The 21195-nt window shown below is 46.6% G+C and overlaps 1 protein-coding gene across 1 annotated transcript in view; it reads left to right on the top strand.

Moving 5' to 3' along the window:
* The first annotated feature begins 17334 nt into the window (after positions 1-17334).
* LOC123998750 (protein FAM163B-like) overlaps positions 17335-21195 on the top strand; it is a 63965-nt gene continuing 60104 nt past the window's right edge. The window contains exon 1 of the mRNA XM_046303873.1: positions 17335-18641. The gene's annotated coding sequence lies outside the window, so the exon portion shown is untranslated. The remainder of the gene's footprint in view (positions 18642-21195) is intronic.

Here is a 21195-nt window from a genome sequence, read left to right on the forward strand (position 1 = left end):
ATTGTCTCTGTCTGTCTAGGAGGGCTGTTTGTCTCTGTCTGTCTGGGAGGGCTGTATTGTCTCTGTCTGTCTAGGAGGGCTGTTTGTCTCTGTCTGTCTAGGAGGGTTGTATTGTCTCTGTCTGTCTAGGAGGACTGTATTGTCTCTGTCTGTCTAGGAGGGCAGTCTGTCTCTGTCTGTCTGGGAGGGCTGTTTGTCTCTGTCTGTCTGGGAGGACTGTATTGTCTCTGTCTGTCTGGGAGGGCTGTATTGTCTCTGTCTGTCTGGGAGGGCTGTTTGTCTCTGTCTGTCTAGGAGGGCTGTTTGTCTCTGTCTGTCTGGGAGGGCTGTATTGTCTCTGTCTGTCTAGGAGGGCTGTTTGTCTCTGTCTGTCTGGGAGGGCTGTATTGTCTCTGTCTGTCTAGGAGGGCTGTTTGTCTCTGTCTGTCTAGGAGGGTTGTATTGTCTCTGTCTGTCTAGGAGGACTGTATTGTCTCTGTCTGTCTAGGAGGGCAGTCTGTCTCTGTCTGTCTGGGAGGGCTGTTTGTCTCTGTCTGTCTAGGAGGACTGTATTGTCTCTGTCTGTCTGGGAGGGCTGTTTGTCTCTGTCTGTCTGGGAGGGCTGTTTGTCTCTGTCTGTCTAGGAGGACTGTATTGTCTCTGTCTGTCTGGGAGGACTGTATTGTCTCATGGGAGAGCAGGAGGAGAACAGAATAAAATAACCTCACTTCTGTCTTCCTACATCTATGAATAATACAGATCTTCATCACTACATAGATGGACTAGGGGAGGAGAGAGGGCAAGAGGGAGAAAAAGAGAGAGATTTGTGACCTGTTGCCACAAGAAAAGGGCAAACAGTGAAGAACGAACACCTTTGTAAATACCAATTTTATGTTTATTTATTTTCCCTTTCATACTTAAACTATTTGCACATCATTACAACACTGTAAAGATACATTATTTTTAACAATCACTTTGGCACTAATTTCAGAACCTTGTGGTCATTTTTCAAAACTCTAGACACAAACTCAACACGGTCATCACTTGTAACACAGGCTGTCCAATGTTCAAAACATTGCATAGTGCATTCATATCTTTAAAGAAACCTTCCACTTGCAGAATCATTGGTTCAAATAACTCATTCATCATGAAATACCATAGGAACATTCATTTAGCTCACCCACACACAAGATACCGATAGTTTCACTGTGTAGTTGTTCATCCAATCATTAAATATTGTAGTATAAAATATGTGATATATGTTTCATTATGCTACTACACGTAAATACATCACTGTAAAAGGACAAGTAAAGAGAATACTACAGACACAGTGAAATCATTGAACAAAATATGACATGTATTGATGAAACAATAAAATCACAACATAGGTTTCTTTGAATCAAAGCAAAAATAATAACCTCTAAAAAAGAAAAAACAGATAAAGGTCAACTGCAGTGTTCCTCATCTGGCTTACTGTAAAACATCACTGCAGTGTTCCTCACCTGGCTTACTGTAAAACATCACTGCAGTGTTCCTCACCTGGCTTACTGTAAAACATCACTGCAGTGTTCCTCACCTGGCTTACTGTAAAACATCACTGCAGTGTTCCTCACCTGGCTTACTGTAAAACATCACTGCAGTGTTCCTCACCTGGCTTACTGTAAAACATCACTGCAGTGTTCCTCACCTGGCTTACTGTAAAACATCACTGCAGTGTTCCTCACCTGGCTTACTGTAAAACATCACTGCAGTGTTCCTCACCTGGCTTACTGTAAAACATCACTGCAGTGTTCCTCACCTGGCTTACTGTAAAACATCACTGCAGTGTTCCTCGTCTGGCTTACTGTAAAACATCACTGCAGTGTTCCTCGCCTGGCTTACTGTAAAACATCACTGCAGTGTTCCTCGCCTGGCTTACTGTAAAACATCACTGCAGTGTTCCTCGCCTGGCTTACTGTAAAACATCACTGCAGTGTTCCTCGCCTGGATTACTGTAAAACATCACTGCAGTGTTCCTCACCTGGCTTACTGTAAAACATCACTGCAGTGTTCCTCACCTGGCTTACTGTAAAACATCACTGCAGTGTTCCTCACCTGGCTTACTGTAAAACATCACTGCAGTGTTCCTCGCCTGGCTTACTGTAAAACATCACTGCAGTGTTCCTCGCCTGGCTTACTGTAAAACATCACTGCAGTGTTCCTCGCCTGGCTTACTGTAAAACATCACTGCAGTGTTCCTCGCCTGGCTTACTGTAAAACATCACTGCAGTGTTCCTCGCCTGGCTTACTGTAAAACATCACTGCAGTGTTCCTCACCTGGCTTACTGTAAAACATCACTGCAGTGTTCCTCACCTGGCTTACTGTAAAACATCACTGCAGTGTTCCTCACCTGGCTTACTGTAAAACATCACTGCAGTGTTCCTCACCTGGCTTACTGTAAAACATCACTGCAGTGTTCCTCACCTGGCTTACTGTAAAACATCACTGCAGTGTTCCTCACCTGGCTTACTGTAAAACATCACTGCAGTGTTCCTCACCTGGCTTACTGTAAAACATCACTGCAGTGTTCCTCACCTGGCTTACTGTAAAACATCACTGCAGTGTTCCTCACCTGGCTTACTGTAAAACATCACTGCAGTGTTCCTCACCTGGCTTACTGTAAAACATCACTGCAGTGTTCCTCACCTGGCTTACTGTAAAACATCACTGCAGTGTTCCTCACCTGGCTTACTGTAAAACATCACTGCAGTGTTCCTCACCTGGCTTACTGTAAAACATCACTGCAGTGTTCCTCACCTGGCTTACTGTAAAACATCACTGCAGTGTTCCTCACCTGGCTTAATGTAAAACATCACTGCAGTGTTCCTCACCTGGCTTACTGTAAAACATCACTGCAGTGTTCCTCACCTGACTTACTGTAAAACATCACTGCAGTGTTCCTCACCTGGCTTACTGTAAAACATCACTGCAGTGTTCCTCACCTGGCTTACTGTAAAACATCACTGCAGTGTTCCTCACCTGGCTTACTGTAAAACATCACTGCAGTGTTCCTCACCTGGCTTACTGTAAAAAGCTAAACAAAAGATGGATTACTGTACTTCTATATTTCATCAACCCTGTCTGGTGGATTTGGCTACAGGTTCTCATCCACATCACAATGGATGTTTTCATTAGCCAAACCTCTTGGGAGGAATCTTCGGCAGGGTGAATCCAGGCCTGACACTGGTCTGCCGGGAAGTCATTGCATGTGTCATCCATGGCCTGGAGAAGGGCGACTTGTTCGTGAGGGCACCTATCATATACCTTCCACCTCCATGTGGAGAAAAATTCCTCAATCGGGTTAAGGAAAGGAGAATATGGAGGGTAAGCACAGGGTGGTAAATCGTGGATGGGCCTGAAACCTGCTTGCACCATTTGAGCATGGTGGAGCCTGACATTGTCCCACACAATGACATAGGTCACTCCATCAGCTCTACAGACCTGACTTATCAAGGAAGGTTACATTCGAACAGCGAATCATGTGGCTGCCTGCAACTCAATATATAAAGTATATAGAGTAGAGAGCTTTAGTTGTTGTTCGACCTAACATTAGAACAGGCAAGATGAGTAATCTAAGCAACTTTGACCATGGTATGATTGTTGATGCAACACATGGTGGTTCCAGCATCTCAGAAACAGCTGCCCTCCTGTGTTTTTTACGCATTACAGTCTCTAGAGTTTACAGAGAATGGTGCGATGAACAAAACACATTCAGTGAGCGGCAGTTCTGTGGGGAAAAACACCTTGTTAATGAGAGAGGTCAGAGGAGATCGTGGTGACAAAAGGGGGCTCTACCCAGTACTAGATAGGTGTACCTAATAAAGTGTCCGGTGAGTGTACAGTAATGTCAAATCTGAAAACATGGTCTGGAAAAGTGGAACATGGGACCGTAGAAACAGTGTCTGATAAAGAATGATGGTGAAATATTACATCCATAGATAATGTAGTCCAATTGGTTCATGTTCCACGGTAATTGGTGTCAATGGATCTCATTATCCTGAAACCTTCATGACCTAAACATGGAATTTTGTTTGTCAGTTTCCATAAAACTATGCATTAAGAGTAATGCAACAGTTACTTTTTGAGCAGTTGTATCAATTGAGTTAGATCATTGTAATGAAATGAATAGACAGTCAATTCAGATGTAATGTGTGAATTGCATTTTGAAATGGTAATACTGTGATGTTAAGTTGTGTCATTTTCAACAGGTGATTTTAGTTCAATGAACAAATGATCTTAGCTTTATGTGTATTGTATCCAAGCAATTGGAAAAAGTGTTAGAGTTTTGAAAAATTAGCATTTTGATAATTGGTTGTGAGTTTTGTGGCTAGAGTTTTGAAAAATGGTATCAAGGTTCCGAAATGTGTGCCAAAGTGATTGTAAAAATCTGTAATATGACATTTGAAATGTCTTTATTCTTTTGGAACTTTTGTAAGTGTAATGCTCCAGTTTCAACTGTTCTGCCTGCGGCTACGGAACCCTGACTTGTTCACCTGGCCGTGCTGCTGCTCCAGTTTAAACTGTTCTGCCTGCGGCTATGGAACCCTGACCTGTTCACCTGGCCGTGCTGCTGCTCCAGTTTCAACTGTTCTTCCTGCGGCTATGGAACCCTGACCTGTTCACCTGACGTGCTACCTGTCCCAGAGCTGCTGTTGTCAACTCTCTAGAGACAGCAGGAGTGGAAGAGATACTCTCAATGATCGGCTATGAAAAGCCAACTGACATTTACTCCTGAGGTGCTGATCTGTTGCACCCTCTACAACCACTGTGATTATTATTATTTGACCCTGCTGGTCATCTATGAACATTTGAACATCTTGGCCATGTTCTGCTTTAATCTCCACCCGGCACAGCCAGAAGAGGACTGGCCACCCCTCATAGCCTGGTTCCTCTCTAGGTTTCTTTCTAGGTTCCAGCCTTTATAGGGAGTTTTTCCTAGCCACCGTGCTACTACACCTGCATTACTTGCTGTTTGGGGTTTTACGCTGGGTTTCTGTACAGCACTTTGTGACATCAGCTGATGTAAGAAGGGCTTGAAACTGGAGCAGCAGCAGGGCCAGGTGGACTGGGGACAGCAAGGAGTCATGAAGACAGGTAGTCCTGAGGCATGGTCCTAGGGCTCAGGTCCTCAGAGAGAGAGAAAGAAAGAAAGAGAAAAGGAGAGAGAGAAAGAGAGAGAATTAGAGAGAGCATACTTAAATTCACACAGGACACCGGATAAGACAGGAGAAATACTCCAGATATAACAGAATGACCCTAGCCCCCCAACACAAACTATTGCAGCATAAATACTGGAGGCTGAGATAGGAGGGGTCGGGAGACACTGTGGCCCCATCAAACGATACCCCCGAACAGGGCCAAACAGGCTGAATATAACCCCACACACTTTGCCAAAACACAGCCCCCACACCACTAGAGGGATATCTTCAACCACCAACTTACCATCCTGAGACAAGGCCGAGTATAGCCCACAAAGATCTCCGCCACGGCACAACCCAAGGTGGGGCGCCTACCTTGACAGGAAGATCACGTCAGTGACTCAACCCACTCAAGTGACGCACCCCTCCCAGGAACGGTATGGAAGAGCACCAGTAAGCCAGTGACTCAATCCCTGTAATAGGGTTAGAGGCAGAGAATCCCAGCGGAGAGAGGGAATCCAGCCAGGCAGAGACAGCAAGGGTGGTTTGTTGCTCCAGTGCTTTTCCGTCCACCTTCACACTCCTGGGCCAGACTACACCCAGTCATAGAACCTACTGAAGAGATGAGTCTTCAGTAAAGGCTTAAAGGTTGAGACCGAGTCTGCATCTCTCACATGGGTAGGCAGACCATTCGGGAAAGTAGAGCATTGCAGTAGTCTAACCTAGAAGTGACAAAAGCATGGATTAATTTTTCTGCATCATTTTTGGAGAGAAAGTTTCTGAATTTCGCAATGTTACGTAGATTGAAAAAAGCTGTCCTCGAAACAGTCTTGATATGTTTGTCAAAAGAGAGATCAGGGTCCAGAGTAACGCCGAGGTCTTTCACAGTTTTATTTGAGACGACTGTACAACCACCAAGATGAATTGTCAGATCCAACAGAAGATATCTTTGTTTCTTGGGACCTAGAACTAGCATCTCTGTTTTGTCAGCATCCACTTCCTTATGTCTTCCTTATGTCTGAAACACAGGCTTCCAGAGAGGGCCATTTTGGGGCTTCACCATATTTCACTGAAATGTACAGCTGTGTGTCATCCGCATAGCAGTGAAAATTAACCTTATGTTTCTGAATGACATCACCAAGAGGTAAAATATATAGTGAAAACAATAGTGGTCCAATAACGGAACCTTGAGGAACACCGAAATTTACAGTTGATTTGTCAGAGAACAAACCATCACCATGTGGTGATCGATGGTACCCCTATGTCAAGAGAGAGGGTATTGGCCCAGGGAGGAAACTCAGAATACTAGACATTTAGGAAATTGAAACAACCTCTGTAAAGTCTGGGACAGTAAAGCTGCAGGGCATCCTCATGCAGTTCCAGCATGACTTTTACTGGATCAAAGAGACAGCACAGCAGATAAAACTCTCTCACTGTGACGATTCCCCCACCCTGAGTGAGTCCCCCCCAGCACTGAACACACCCAGGTCCCACCCAGGTCCACACAATACAGACAGGACAACCCCCCCCCCCCCAACACAACCCGGATGGCAGAATGTGTTGTTGGACAGATGTCTGAGTGAGCTGGCTGCTCTATGGACTGAGGTGAGAGAATTTAAAGAGGCACACATGGCACTGAATGATAAGGTGAGTAAGCTGAGGTGTGACAGTGTCATGACGTTGGCCTGGGGGTTGGTTTATGACAGTCATAAATACCTCTTCCCCCCTTTTCCTCTCTCTACCCTACTAAGGTTACATTTGCAAAACCCTTGGTTAACATAGAGATTCTGGGAACATCAGAAGGTGGGGTGAAATGAACTATATTCTGGTAATCCGAACAATTGAACATATGCAGTGGTACTTAATGAATATGACGTCAGTTTGGTTGTCATCTGAGACATTCTCATCCATGATAAGATGACATAAACTCTACAGTGGAAAGTCTACACATCAGAGTTATCAGATTCACATGGTGGAATTGTTGTTCAATTTAAATGTTTGAATTTGAAATGATTTGTGATGGGATGAAATGTTATTTTAGTTTCTAAAATGTGAGATTTGGATTTTCATAAGATAGGGCTGGTCAATCAATGGCCCTCCCCTGTGAAGGGACAAAGAAGGCTGTAAAACACACCCTCCTCTTACTTCCTATATAGGCTCTTGACTACAACATAACTTCCTGTTCCGATGACGTGACATGACGTGACATGAGATGACGGTCCCATGTCAGAAGGGTTCAGAAAAAAACTACAGAACGATGTCAACATCAGCATGAGCTTTGGTTGCGAATGGTATGAACTTTGAACTCTTATTCACGACAGAAGTGATACCTCCTCGCCGTTGAGTTAGCGACTGCAGCTGCAAACGCAGGTTAGGAAGGAACAGACAGAGTATCCCATCTACCACACAACGGCGTTCTACCACACAACGACGTTACTACAACTTATTCAAGTGACCACCAGAGACATTCTTCAAAGGACTCGGTTTGGCAATACGGCCTTCCATCTATCACGAACCTACTGAAGCGCAGCTCAGAGTAAATATTTATTGCATTTTCCTTTTCCAAATGGGCGGTAATTTAGAATGCATAAGATACTGTATTTACGATAGCACAGCTTCTTCCCTTTGTTCCCCAGTTTCCCGCTCTTTCATTCAAACCCCGCCCCTTTTCCTTTGTGTAACAAGCTGTCATATATGTTCCACCCGCTAGGGACGTTTCCTATGACATAAAGAATTCTCCAGGTATAATTAATTCTTTGTATATGTAATTCTGTGTGATTTGTTAGGTATTTAGTAAATAAATAATTAAACCAAATTTTGTATTGCTGATTCAACTTGTTAGCCATGATTCTTGCAGATAACCAAGAATTTACAACTTTCAGAATATGAGACTGAAGTAAGATGACGATTAATGTTGACTGCTATTAAAGTAAAATATTGCTAAATCTTTAAGAGTTTATTCGGAAGATAACAGCTCTATAAATATTATTTTGTGGTGCCCGACTCTCTAGTTAATTACATTTACCTGATTAGCTCAATCAGGTGATATTAATTATGGAGAAATTATTTTATAGAATAGCATGTCATAGCAATTAATCAGGCATAGCCAAAGACACAACAAACAGAGAGCAGGACACTCCCCCAGAGAAGCCAGCAGAGCAGCCCACCTCAGACCCAGACCACAACACCACGATGGGACAGACAACACAGGCCCCAAAAACCAAACAGACCCCACCCCCCCTAACAACCCCCACTGCTACACCGCCCAAGCCCCATCCTGCGACCTAAGAGGTATGTATCAGATGCTCAACATTCTCTGCTCACACCTAGTGTAATGGTCCGGACCTAAACCACACAAAAACAACACTAGACACTATGGAACACAAAGCTTTTACTATCTCTGTGACAATACAGAGGCGGATGCAAGATGCAAGCAACGATGGTTTAATGAATACAATTTACAGCAGCAACAGGACAGATAGACTGTACTCAGACGGAATCCGACCCGGGGACTAGGGCGCATCTTCCGGTGATAGCGTGCTGAGAAATCCAGGGGAGTGTGTCCGGTTGTGTAGGAAGGAGCACAGCAGATAATCCACACAAGGGCGGCGAGAGATGAGCACGGACACACGACACAACCTCAGGGAAGTAACAACACAACCTCAGGGAAGTAACAACGATCTGACAACAAGAAACACTGGTTACAGAACATATAAAGGGAAGATAAGTGGTTCCAGCTGGCGCAGATAATCAGGCCGAGATTGGGAACCACGCCCACACAAACACGGGAGAGAGAGAGAGAGAGAGAGAAAGAGAGTGATCCCAGGCGAATTTACCTGTCGATTGAAATCATCGATAAGGGAGTGATCCAGAATGTCCCTAGCAGGTACCCAACTTCTCTCCTCCGGGCCGTAACCCTCCCAGTCCACCAGGTACTGGAATCCGCGTCCCCTCCTTCTAGAGTCCAAAATACGATTGACAGAAAAGGTGGGTTCCCCATCAACAAGTCGTGGCGGCGGGGGAACCGGGACCGGCGGGTTAATGCGTGCCTGAAACACAGGTTTTATTTTAGTCACATGAAAGGTAGGATGAATTCTCCTATATGCCGGAGGAAGCTTGAGCCGGACCGCCACCGGACTAATGATCCTGGTGACTTTGAACGGGCCGATAAATTTGGGGGCAAGCTTGTTCGAAACGGATCGGAGTGGAATGTTCTTAGTAGAAAGCCACACTCTTTGGCCAACAACGTATACCGGAGGCTTCGACCGGTGGCGATCGGCCTTAGCCTTGGTGCGCGCCCCCACCCGGAGAAGAGTCTCACGGGCTCTGCTCCATGCGTGACGGCACCTCTGGATGAAAGCGTGAGCGGAGGGAACAGTGACCTCGGACTCCGTACTGGGAAAGATAGGTGGCTGGTAACCTAAACTACACTCAAACGGAGAGAGACCCGTGGCTGCCACTGGCAACGAATTGTGAGCGTACTCAACCATAGAGAGTTGTTGACTCCAGGAAGAGGGATTCTTAGAAACCAAACATCGCAACACTCTCTCCAAATCTTGGTTGGCCCTCTCCGTTTGACCGTTCCTTTGGGGATGAAACCCTGAAGACAGGCTGACACTCGCTCCCAGTAACCTACAAAACTCTTGCCAAAACTTGGACACAAATTGGGGCCCCCTGTTAGAAACTACGTCCATCGGCAGGCCATGTAAGCGAAAGACGTGATCCACGACAGTTACCGCTGTCTCCTTGGCAGATGGTAATTTAGGCAAGGGAATAAAATGAGCCGCCTTCGAGAACCGGTCCACCACGGTCAAAACAACCGTCTTGCCCTGGGAGGGTGGAAGGCCGGTAACAAAATCTAGCGAGATGTGGGATCAGGGTCTCGAAGGGACCCACAGCGGTTGGAGTAACCCATCTGGGGGTCGATTAGAAGTCTTCCCAGTGGCACAAACCGAGCAAGCCAAGAGGAAACTGTGAATGTCACGAGCCATCAGTGGCCACCAAAAGCGTTGCTTAACCAAAAAGCTAGTGCGGCTGACTCCTGGATGACACGCTACGTTGGAGCAATGCCCCCACCGAATAACATCAGACCGACACCCCTCCGGCACAAACAACCGATTAGGCGGGCAACCGGGCGGAGGCGTTACCCCTTCTAAGGCCGTTTTGACCCTCGATTCAACCTCCCATGTGAGTGTGGAGACCACTAGGGTCCCGGGTAGGATGCACTCGGGAGTGGATGGGCGTTCGGAATGGTCAAAAATGCGAGAAAGGGAATCGGGTTTGACATTCTTGGAACCTGGGCGATACGAGAGAGAGAAGTCAAAATGTCCGAAAAAGAGTGCCCACCGCGCCTGCCTGGAGTTGAGTCGCTTGGCGGTTCTGATATATTCCAAATTTTTGTGATCGGTCAAAACTATAAAAGGTACCCCCGACCCATCTAACCAATGGCGCCACTCCTCCAGTGCTAACTTCACTGCCAACAACTCTCTGTTGCCAATGTCGTAGTTGCGTTCCGCAGGTGATAACCGATGGGAAAGGAACGCGCAAGGGTGCATCTTGTCGTCAGAAGAGGAACATTGGGAAAGTACCGCACCTACCCCCACCTCTGAAGCGTCCACCTCCACCACGAACTGATGCGAGGGATCGGGAGCTATGAGGATGGGAGCCGAAACAAAGCGGCTCTTGAGTTTGGCGAATGCAGCCTCGGCTGTATCGGACCACCTGAACGTCACTCTGGGGGAGGTTAAGGCGCTAAGAGGAGCGACTATCTGACTAAAGTTGCGAACGAAACGCCGGTAGAAATAGGCGAATCCCAGAAACCTCTGTAGGGCCTTATGGGAATCTGGGCTTGGCCAATCCACCACAGCCTTAACCTTGTCCGGATCCATGCGAATACCTTCAGTCGAAACGATGTAACCTAGGAATGGAACGGATTGTGCATGAAAAATGCATTTCTCCGCCTTGACAAAAAGTCCATTCTCCATCAACCTTTGAAGCACTCATCTGACGTGCTGAACGTGTTCCTGGAGAGAAGAAGAAAAAATCAGTATGTCATCCAGGTAAACATATATGAACTGATCAATCATATCTCTCAGCACGTCATTGACGAGTGCCTGGAAAACCGCTGGGATGACCAAATATTCGAAGTGCCCTCTGGGGGTGTTAAACGCGGTCTTCCATCCGCTGGGATGACCAAATATTCGAAGTGCCCTCTGGGGGTGTTAAACGCGGTCTTCCATTCACCCCCCCCTTATGCGAACCAAATGATATGCATTACGTAAATCCAACTTAGTGAACACGGATGCTCCCTGTAACCTTTCAAAGGCTGAGGACATCAACGGTAAGGGATAGGTATTCTTCACTGTGATGTTATTCAACCCACGGTAATCAACGCAAGGACGCAGAGATCCGTCCTTCTTCCCCACAAAGAAGAACCCCGCCCCCGCTGGAGAAGAGGAAGGACGAATGAATCCAGATGCCAGAGAATCAGAGATGTATCTCTCCATAGCCTCCCTCTCCGGAACAGAGAGTGAATATAACTTGCCCTTAGGCGGAGACTCACCTGGCAATAATTCTATTGCACAGTCATAGGGACGATGCGGAGGAAGAGAAGCAGCACGGGACTTACTGAACACCTCCTTCAGGTCAAGGTATTCAACGGGCACGTTAGACAAATCCACTGCCTCCTCTAGAAACACAGAATCAGACACAGACGAACAAGCAGACACTAAACAGGACTCAAGACACTTGTTACTCCACATGGATATAGAGTTATGAACCCAGTCAACTCTGGGGTTGTGTTGGGTGAGCCAAGGGTGGCCGAGAACTAATGGTGCAAGGGGTGAGTCCATGAGTAGAAATGATAGTGTCTCAGTGTGATTGCCAGAAGTGATGAGTGTGATAGGTTCAGTGGTGTGAGAAATGTTGGGGAGTTCTTGACCATTGAGAGCGTTGACGGATATCTTGTGCGTGAGTGAGTTGATAGGAATCTGGAGTTTGTGAGCGAGCTTGATGTCCATGAAATTTCCCTCTGCTCCTGAGTCCAGTAAGGCTTGGGTGTCGTGCGTGTGGGTGGCCCATCTTAGTCTTACCGGGAGGAGAGTAGATGATGAGGTCTTCTCTGTGGTGACACCACCCGATAGTAGCCTCATGCTTACTACCGGGCCTGATCTTTTACCGGGCAGGAGTGGATAAAGTGGCCCGCTCTACCACAGTAGAGACAGAGTCCTTGGGATCTCCGCCTCTCCCTCTCTTCCCAGGAGAGGCGAGCTCTCCCCAGCTGCATGGGTTCGTGAGCGGAGGCTGAACTGGCCGTGTTCCCGCCGCTGGCATGCCAGCCCTCCGTGTCGTTATACGGTCTGTTAGGGCATGCTCGGCGGCCAATACGACTCAGACGAGCGTCGACCCTCAAGGCTAGTTCCGCTAGTCCATTTAAACTCCTGGGAAGGTCCAGAACATAAATCTCCTTCTGGATCCGGTCCTCCAGCCCATGCAGGAACATGTCCCACTGCGCCTCCTCGTTCCACTGACACTCTGCGGCCAGAGTGCGGAATTGGATGGAGTATTCCGATACGGAACGGTCTCCTTGGCGAAGGTCAGCGAGTAGTCTGGCCGCCTCCCTACCCGCCACGGCCCGATCGAAGACCCTTCTCATCTCCTCGGAGAGTGTCTGGAAAGAGGTGCAGCATGGGTCCTGGTTCGCCCACACCGCCGTTCCCCAAAGAGCCGCTTTGCCTGATAGCAGTGTGAGTACGAATGCTACCTTAGACTGTTCATGGTTGAAGGTCCGTGGCTGCAACGAGAAATGCATGGAACATCTCGTAAGAAAAGCTCTGCAATAGTCAAGATCACCTGAATAACCCTCTGGTATCGGTAGCCGTGGCTCTAGCTGGGAATCCGGCATTGGCGGGGCGGGTTGAACTGCCGGTGTAGGTGGCGCAGCGGAACCCCTCAGATGTTGTAATTGTTGGGTCAGCTGGGATACCTGCGTCGCAATGGCTTGTACTGCCCGACCTGTGCTGGAGATGTTCTCCTCTTGTTGATCCATTCTCGTGATACTGCAGGAAATGAATTCGGTCAGACTCATTGAACTCGCTGCATCCATGGTCTGGTCAGATCGTTCTGTGACAATACAGAGGCGGATGCAAGATGCAAGCAACGATGGTTTAATGAATACAATTTACAGCAGCAACAGGACAGACAGACTGTACTCAGACGGAATCCGACCCAGGGACTAGGGCGCATCTTCCGGTGATAGCGTGCTGAGAAATCCAGGGGAGTGTGTCCGGATGTGTAGGAAGGAGCACAGCAGATAATCCACACAAGGGCGGCGAGAGATGAGCACGGACACACGACACAACCTCAGGGAAGTAACAACACAACCTCAGGGAAGTAACAACGATCTGACAACAAGAAACACTGGTTACAGAACATATAAAGGGACGATAAGTGGTTCCAACTGGCGCAGACAATCAGGCCGAGATTGGGAACCACGCCCACACAAACACGGGAGAGAGAGAGAGAGAGAGAGAGAGAGAGAGAGAGAGAGAGAGAGAGAGAGAGAGAGAGAGAGAGAGAAAGAGAGAGGGAGGCAGTGGATTCATGAACCGTGACAATCTCATCCTGGAATATACAAGGTCTGAGGTCATCTGCCTTTGGCCTAAAGAGCAGGAACCAAGACTTCATCAAATAAATTGGAAATACAGACATTGTCATCCTACAAGAAACATGGTATAAAGGAGATGGACCCACTGGTTGCCCTCTAGGTTACAGGGACCTTGTAGTCCCATCCACCAAACTACCGGGTGTGAAGCGGAAGAGACTCAGGGGGTATGCTAATTTGGTAAAGAGCAGACCAAACCCACTCTATTAAATTAGTCAAAACAGGAACATTTAACATCTGGCTAGAAATTAATAAGGAAATATGTTCATGTGTGCTACCTATATCCCCCCAGTAAAATCCCCATATTTAACAACAACAGCTTCTCCATCTAGGAGGGGGAGATCAACCATTTCCAGGCCCAGGGACATGGACTAATCTGTGGTGACCTAAATGCCAGAACTGGACAAGAACCTGACACCCTCAGCACACAGGGGGACAAACACCTACCTGGAGGTGACAGCATTCCCTCCCCCATATGCCCCCCTAGACACAACTACGACAACATAACCAACATAAAATGGGTCACAACTCCTGCAGCTCTGTCGGAAGCTGGGTATGTACATAGTCAATGATAGGCTTTGAGGGGAGTCCTATGATAGGTACACCTATAGATCATCTCTTGGCAGTAGTACTGTAGATTACTTTATCACTGACCTCAACCCAGAGTCTCTTAGAGTGTTCACAGTCAGTCCACTGACACCCTTACCATATCACAGCAAAATTACACTCTACTTGAACAGAGCTGTGCACAATCATGAGGCATCAAAGCCAAAGGAACTGAATAATATTAAGAAATGCTATTGACGGAAGGAAAGTAGTGTGGAAATCTAACAAACTTTTAGGCAACAACAAATTCAATCCCTTTATACAACTTCCTGGACAAAATGTTTTACTGTAATAGTGAAGGTGTAAACTTAGCAGTAAAAACATCTAAACAGTATATTTGATCTCACAGCTTGCCTGTCAAACTAAAAAATGTCAAGCAGACAACCTAAGAAAATTAGCAAACTCAGTTTGGCATGAGGGCCTGCTGTACAAATTGATGGAAAGTGGTGTTGGGGGAAAAATACATTACATTTTAAAATCCATGTACACAAACAACAAGTGTGTGGTTAAAATTGGAAAAAAAAACATTTCTTTCCACAGGTCCGGGGCCAAGACAGGGATGCAGCTTAAGCCCCACCCTCTTCAACATATATATCAGCGAATTGGCGAGGGAACAAAAATGGTCTGCAGCACCCGGCCTCACCCTACTAGAATTTGAAATCAAATGTCTACTGTTTTCTGATGATCTGGTGCTTCTCTCCCCAACCAAGGAAGGCCTACAGCAGCACCTAGATCTTCTGGTGCTTCAGTAAGACAAAAATAATGGTGTTCCAAAAAAGGTCCAGTTGCCAGGACCACGAACACAAATTCCACCTAGATACTGTTGCCCTAGATCATACAAAAAATGATACATACCTTGGCCTAAACATCAGCGCCACATGTAACTTTCACAAAGCTGTGAACGATCTGAGAAACAAGGCAAAAGGACCTTCAATGCCATCAAAAGGAATATAAAAGTTGACATACCAATTAAGATCTGGCAAAAAATACTTGAAGCAGTTATAGAACCCATTGCCCCCTTTATGGTTGTGAGGTCTGGGGTCCGCTCACCAACCAAGATTTCACAAAATGGGACAAACACCAAATTGAGACTGCATGCAGAATTCTTCAAACATATCCTCAGTGTACAATGTAAAACACCAAATAATGCATGCAGAGCAGAATTAGGCCAATACCCAGTATTTATCAAAATCAACATAAAAGAGACGTTAAATTATACAACCACCTAAAAGAAAGCGATTCCCAAACCCTCCATAACAAAGCCATCACCTACAGAGAAATTAACCTGGACAAGAGCCCTATCCTCATCCTCCTGTCATTGGCAATCCTTTATAAAAACAGCATTGTAACATATTCTTCATGTAAAGCCCTCTCTTGACTTAAGACAAATCACTTGTCTTTAGGCTGATATTACATAAAGGTTAACATGTCCATAATTTGTATAGCTGATCTGCCATCTCAGCAGCACCCAGCCATAACCTGCTGCCCAGTGGGGCTCAGAACCAGCTAAGTATCCCAGTCACTGGTCATTAACATGCTGGCTGAAATCCTAAAGCAGCTAGGGCACACCAGATGGACCACTGCTTGTTTTGGCTCCTGGCCAGGTTGGTTGGTTGGGCTGGGTGTGTTCTATGTGTCCCAGTATGCTCTCTCTGCTCTCTCTGTTATCTCTGCTCTCTCTGTTATCTCTGCTCTCTCTGTCTGCTCTTCTCTCTCTGTTCTCTCTGCTCTCTCTGCTCTCTCTGTTTTCTCTGCTCTCTCTGTTATCTCTGCTCTCTCTGTCTGCTCTTCTCTCTCTGTTCTCTCTGCTCTCTCTGCTCTCTCTGTTATCTCTGCTCTCTCTGTTATCTCTGCTCTCTCTGTCTGCTCTTCTCTCTCTGTTCTCTCTTTTCCCTCTGCTCTCTTCTCTCTGCTCTCTCTGCTCTCTCTGTTATCTCTGCTCTCTCTGCTCTCTCTGTCTGCTCTTCTCTCTCTGCTCTTTTCTCTCTGCCCTCTCTGCCCTCTCTGCTCTCTCTGTTATATCTGCTCTCTCTGTTCTCTCTGCTCCCTCTGTCTGCTCTTCTCTCTCTGTTCTCTCTACTCCCTCTGCTCTCTGCCCTCTCTGCTCTCTCTGCTCCCTCTGCTCTCTCTACTCTCTGCCCTCTCTTCCCTCTCTGCTCTCTCTACTCTCTTCCCTCTCTGCTCTCTCTGCTCTCTGTGTTCAAGCTGCTACTCCCTCTCTCCTCTTTCACTCTTTCAATTCAGTTCCAATTTAAGGGGCTTTGTTGGCATGGTAAACATATGTTTCTCCCTCTCTCTGTGCCCCTCTCTCTCACTTTATAGCTGGGTTCAATCTTTATCTCTGCTCTCTCTCTCTCTCTCTCTCTCTCTCTCTCTCTCTCTCTCTCTCTCTCTCTCTCTTTCTCTTTCTTTCTCTCTCTCTCTCTCTCTCTCTCTCTCTCTCTCTCTCTTTCTCTTTCTCTTTCTATCTCCTCTCTGTGCTATTGCTCTCTCTCTTTCTGCTCTCTCCTCTCTCCTCTCTCTTTTCTCCCAATGTTTCTTTGGACACTTTAAAATAACTTTCATGAATAAGCCATTATAAACACTTACAAGTGTTTATACATGTTTTATGAATTATTATAAATGTTATATTATAATTCCGTATGCATTGGAAGGAGTATAACACCTATGCATTATTATAGCTAAGTTGTTATCCATGGTGATGAAACAGACTCATTTCGCATGTTGATGAGGCCGTGCTGCTGAAATACACAAACAGCCGCGAGAAATGTCTGAAAAAGCCTATAAAGACAGACAATGTTGAAATCTACCAAAATGGACAGAAATATAACAAAACTTGCAGTGAGAGTAAACTAGTCTAGCCTATAAATTTGCAGCTGCTCATAACCGCTTCACGAAAAGTGGGCAATTAAGGTGATGCGTTTCTATGATCTTACAGTCCTCTTGTCGAAGATGAGAATAGGACAGAGGTGTCGAATCTAACTCTTAGGGATGCTCTTCACGTCGACATCTCACGAGTCGATACTGTAGTGATTCAACTTGTCACAGTTTTACAACAGCCATATACTACATGAACATTTGGGCATAGGCTACGAGGAGCGCTGACTTTAATGACCACTTTCTCTGCTCTGTCTGCTCAGCCGCGGTTTACTCTATTCAGCGGTGATATTTTCCTAGGTTTCTTTCTTCTGTCTCAATCTCAACGCTTTCGATTGGAGCACCACCAATGCCGATCATTTTTTTTGTCTGCTGATTTCCATTTGCGCTGGGAGCGCGAGGAAATACGCTACACAGCAAGGTTATAACGAACAAGCCGCCCAGTACAGGAATTATAGGGCGACTACCCGAGTGTCAGGAATACGGTCTACATTCGCTGATGGACTAACCGAACCAACTGCAGCCACAAGCCTAACAGTGGAGCCAAAACCGGGAGGGGAGAAAGAACAGCTTCAATTCCCTGACGGTTATTTCTCAAAGCACCCCCGGGACAGGAAATCTGACCACTTCTAAATGTGGAAAACTGCTTTGTGACGGTTACACATGCTTTTGTTTTGCGCGGTATGGGTGTAAGGACCGTATTTTAAAGATATCCAGCAGATACCAGGCAGTCACAATACAACCTATCAAACTCCGTCCAACCGGGCGCTGGTGGTATATGGCTGCATGCCTTATCAGAACATATATTTTTGTCGTTTCTTTGGACGTATTTTGAGATTATTTTAAGCAGATTTGGATACTTTGTTTTTGCGTTGCATGTGAATTGAAAGGAGCCTGGAATTGGCCTTTATATGACTTTTCTATCCTATATGAAGGAGTTGGATAGCGGAACGAGAGGAGAGCGACACAAACAAACAACGGGGACTCAACACTATTCATATTGAGATCATTTCGTTGTGATTTTAGTAGACATTATTAACTCATATTTTAGTCTATGCCTTAAATCCATTTTATAGTTCGTATTAAATAGTTATTAATGTAACGTTTTGTTTTGGACACTTTTCCATGCGGGGATCGGTCATATGGTGAAACTGGAGGGGTTAACACAACTGTTAGGGGTTCAGTCAAGCAGTGACAGAAATAAACTCATCATTATCACCCAAGTCTGCCCGCGACCCTTCGGTGACTCACGTGCCAGCCTCGGTGATGGTCGGAATAGAGATCTAACAAGACAGCAACCCTGCTGATGCGACCAGGTACATTTCAAATATCTGTGAAGGTAAGGTCTTACTAAACCTATACCCATGGCTAGCTGTATGTATTTGCCTTGAACTTATGATGCTTTTCGTTGTTGTTTCATCGTGGCATGGAAGAATCAGTCTCCAGACAATGTGTTTGCTGTGTGCATGTTAGCTGTTGTTCGTTGTATACTTTTTTTGGACATAAACATGACTTAACGTTATATTTCTTGAATCTAGCTATGTGGCCTATAAATGCAGTGAAGTTCTGTTTTTAGACAACGGTCTACCCCGGGCTCTCAAACCCTGTTCCTGGAGACCTACCGTCCTGTAGGGTTTCACTCCAACCCTGTTCCTGGAGACCTACCGTCCTGTAGGGTTTCACTCCAACCCTGTTCCTGGAGACCTACCGTCCTGTAGAATTTCACTCCAACCCTGTTGTTGGAGACCTACCGTCCTGTAGTGTTTCACTCCAACCCTGTTCCTGGAGACCTACCGTCCTGTAGTGTTTCACTCCAACCCTGTTCCTGGAGACCTACCGTCCTGTAGTGTTTCACTCCAACCCTGTTCCTGGAGACCTACCGTCCTGTAGGGTTTCACTCCAACCCTGTTCCTGGAGACCTACCATCCTGTAGGGTTTCACTCCAACCCTGTTCCTGGAGACCTACCATCCTGTAGGGTTTCACTCCAACCCTGTTCCTGGAGACCTACCGTGCTGTAGGGTTTCACTCCAACCCTGTTCCTGGAGAGTTACCGTCCTGTAGGGTTTCACTCCAACCCTGTTCCTGGAGAGTTACTGTCCCGTAGTGTTTCACTCCAACCCTGTTTCTGGAGAGTTACTGTCCTGTAAGGGTGTCACTCCAACCCTGTTCCTGGAGAGTTACTGTCCTGTAGGGTTTCACTCCAACCCTGTTCCTGGAGAGCTACCGTCCTGTAGGGTTTCACTCCAACCCTGTTCCTGGAGAGCTACCGTCCTGTAGTGTTTCACTCCAACCCTGTTCCTGGAGAGCTACCGTCCTGTAGGGTTTCACTCCAACCCTGTTCCTGGAGAGTTACTGTCCTGTAAGGTTTCACTCCAACCCTGTTCCTGTAGAGTTACTGTCCTGTAGTGTTTCACTCCAACCCTGTTCCTGGAGAGTTACTGTCCTGTAGTGTTTCACTCCAACCCTGTTCCTGGAGAGTTACTGTCGTGTAGGGTTTCACTCCAACCCTAATCTAGCGCACCTGATTTTAAAAATTAGGTGGTTGATAACATGAAGTAGGTTAGTTACAACTGGGGTTGGTGTGAAAACCTACAGGAGGGTAGCTCTCCAGGAGCAGGGTTGGAGAGCCCTGGTACACTAATAATTCAAATTCAGGTTGTGCTTTGGATTGACATTTAGAGTAATTGACCAATGATGATCTCTAGAGAGAATCTTTGTTTTTACAAATTTCATGAAATGAATTAATCCAGAGGCCTATGCAATCATCACTTTGTATCACTTGGAGTCACTGTAGCAACTCAGGCTATTGAGTTGCCTTGTTTCCAGTAGCAGGCTGCTGTCCATGGTGCTGAAACACACAAACACATTTCTAGTGTGTGTCAGCACACATACAAGGTAAGCAGGGAGGTTTCATAGTTGAAGTGGTTTTACATAATGTACCAAACTGCTTAGGGCAGGCTACTGACAACACCTCAGCAGTCTGGTCAATCCCAAACCAAACTCACTTCCTCCTCCTCCACCTCCTCCTCCTCCTCCTCCTCCTCCTCCTCCTCCTCCTCCTCCTCCTCCTTGCATGCTCATCTCTCCCAGGCTCACTGCTGCTCTGCTCTCCATTTAACAATCCATGTCTGATTCAGTGTTATGATTCAGCCCTTATCTGAAAGTGGGACGGGCTGCAGAGAGGTTAGCATGGTCATTGGTAACCACCATGCTAACACAGGGCTACACAGGGCTACAACAGCCACCACCATGCTAACACAGGGCTACCGCAGCCACCACCATGCTAACACAGGGCTACCGCAGCCACCACCATGCTAACACAGGGCTACAACAGCCACCACCATGCTAACACAGGGCTACAACAGCCACCACCATGCTAACACAGGGCTACAACAGCCACCACCATGCTAACACAGGGCTACAACAGCCACCACCATGCTAACACAGGGCTACAACAGGTACCACCATGCTAACACAGAGCTACAACAGCCACCACCATGCTAACACAGGGCTACAACAGGTACCACCATGCTAACATAGAGCTACAACAGCCACCAACATGCTAGAGTAGCACATGGTGATGTCTGAGACGTACTTCTCAGCCTGAAGTGGCCCCACTTGCACCAGTAAATAGCTATCTTTTCACGTGGCACCGACTGGTAGCACGCTGCAGGTGGGCGGTCTCATGTGCTAGCGAGGCAGAGGTCCTGAGTTCGCACAAGGTATGGGCCAAATCAGGGGGAAGTGGTACTCGCTAAACAAGCAGTGTTCGGTCCTTTTCACTAACACAGGGCTACAACAGCCACCACCATGCTAACACAGGGCTACAACAGCCACCACCATGCTAACACAGGGCTACAACAGCCACCACCATGCTAACACAGGGCTACAA

Source organism: Oncorhynchus gorbuscha, linkage group LG16, assembly GCF_021184085.1.
Source record: "Oncorhynchus gorbuscha isolate QuinsamMale2020 ecotype Even-year linkage group LG16, OgorEven_v1.0, whole genome shotgun sequence".
NCBI lineage: Eukaryota > Metazoa > Chordata > Actinopteri > Salmoniformes > Salmonidae > Oncorhynchus > Oncorhynchus gorbuscha.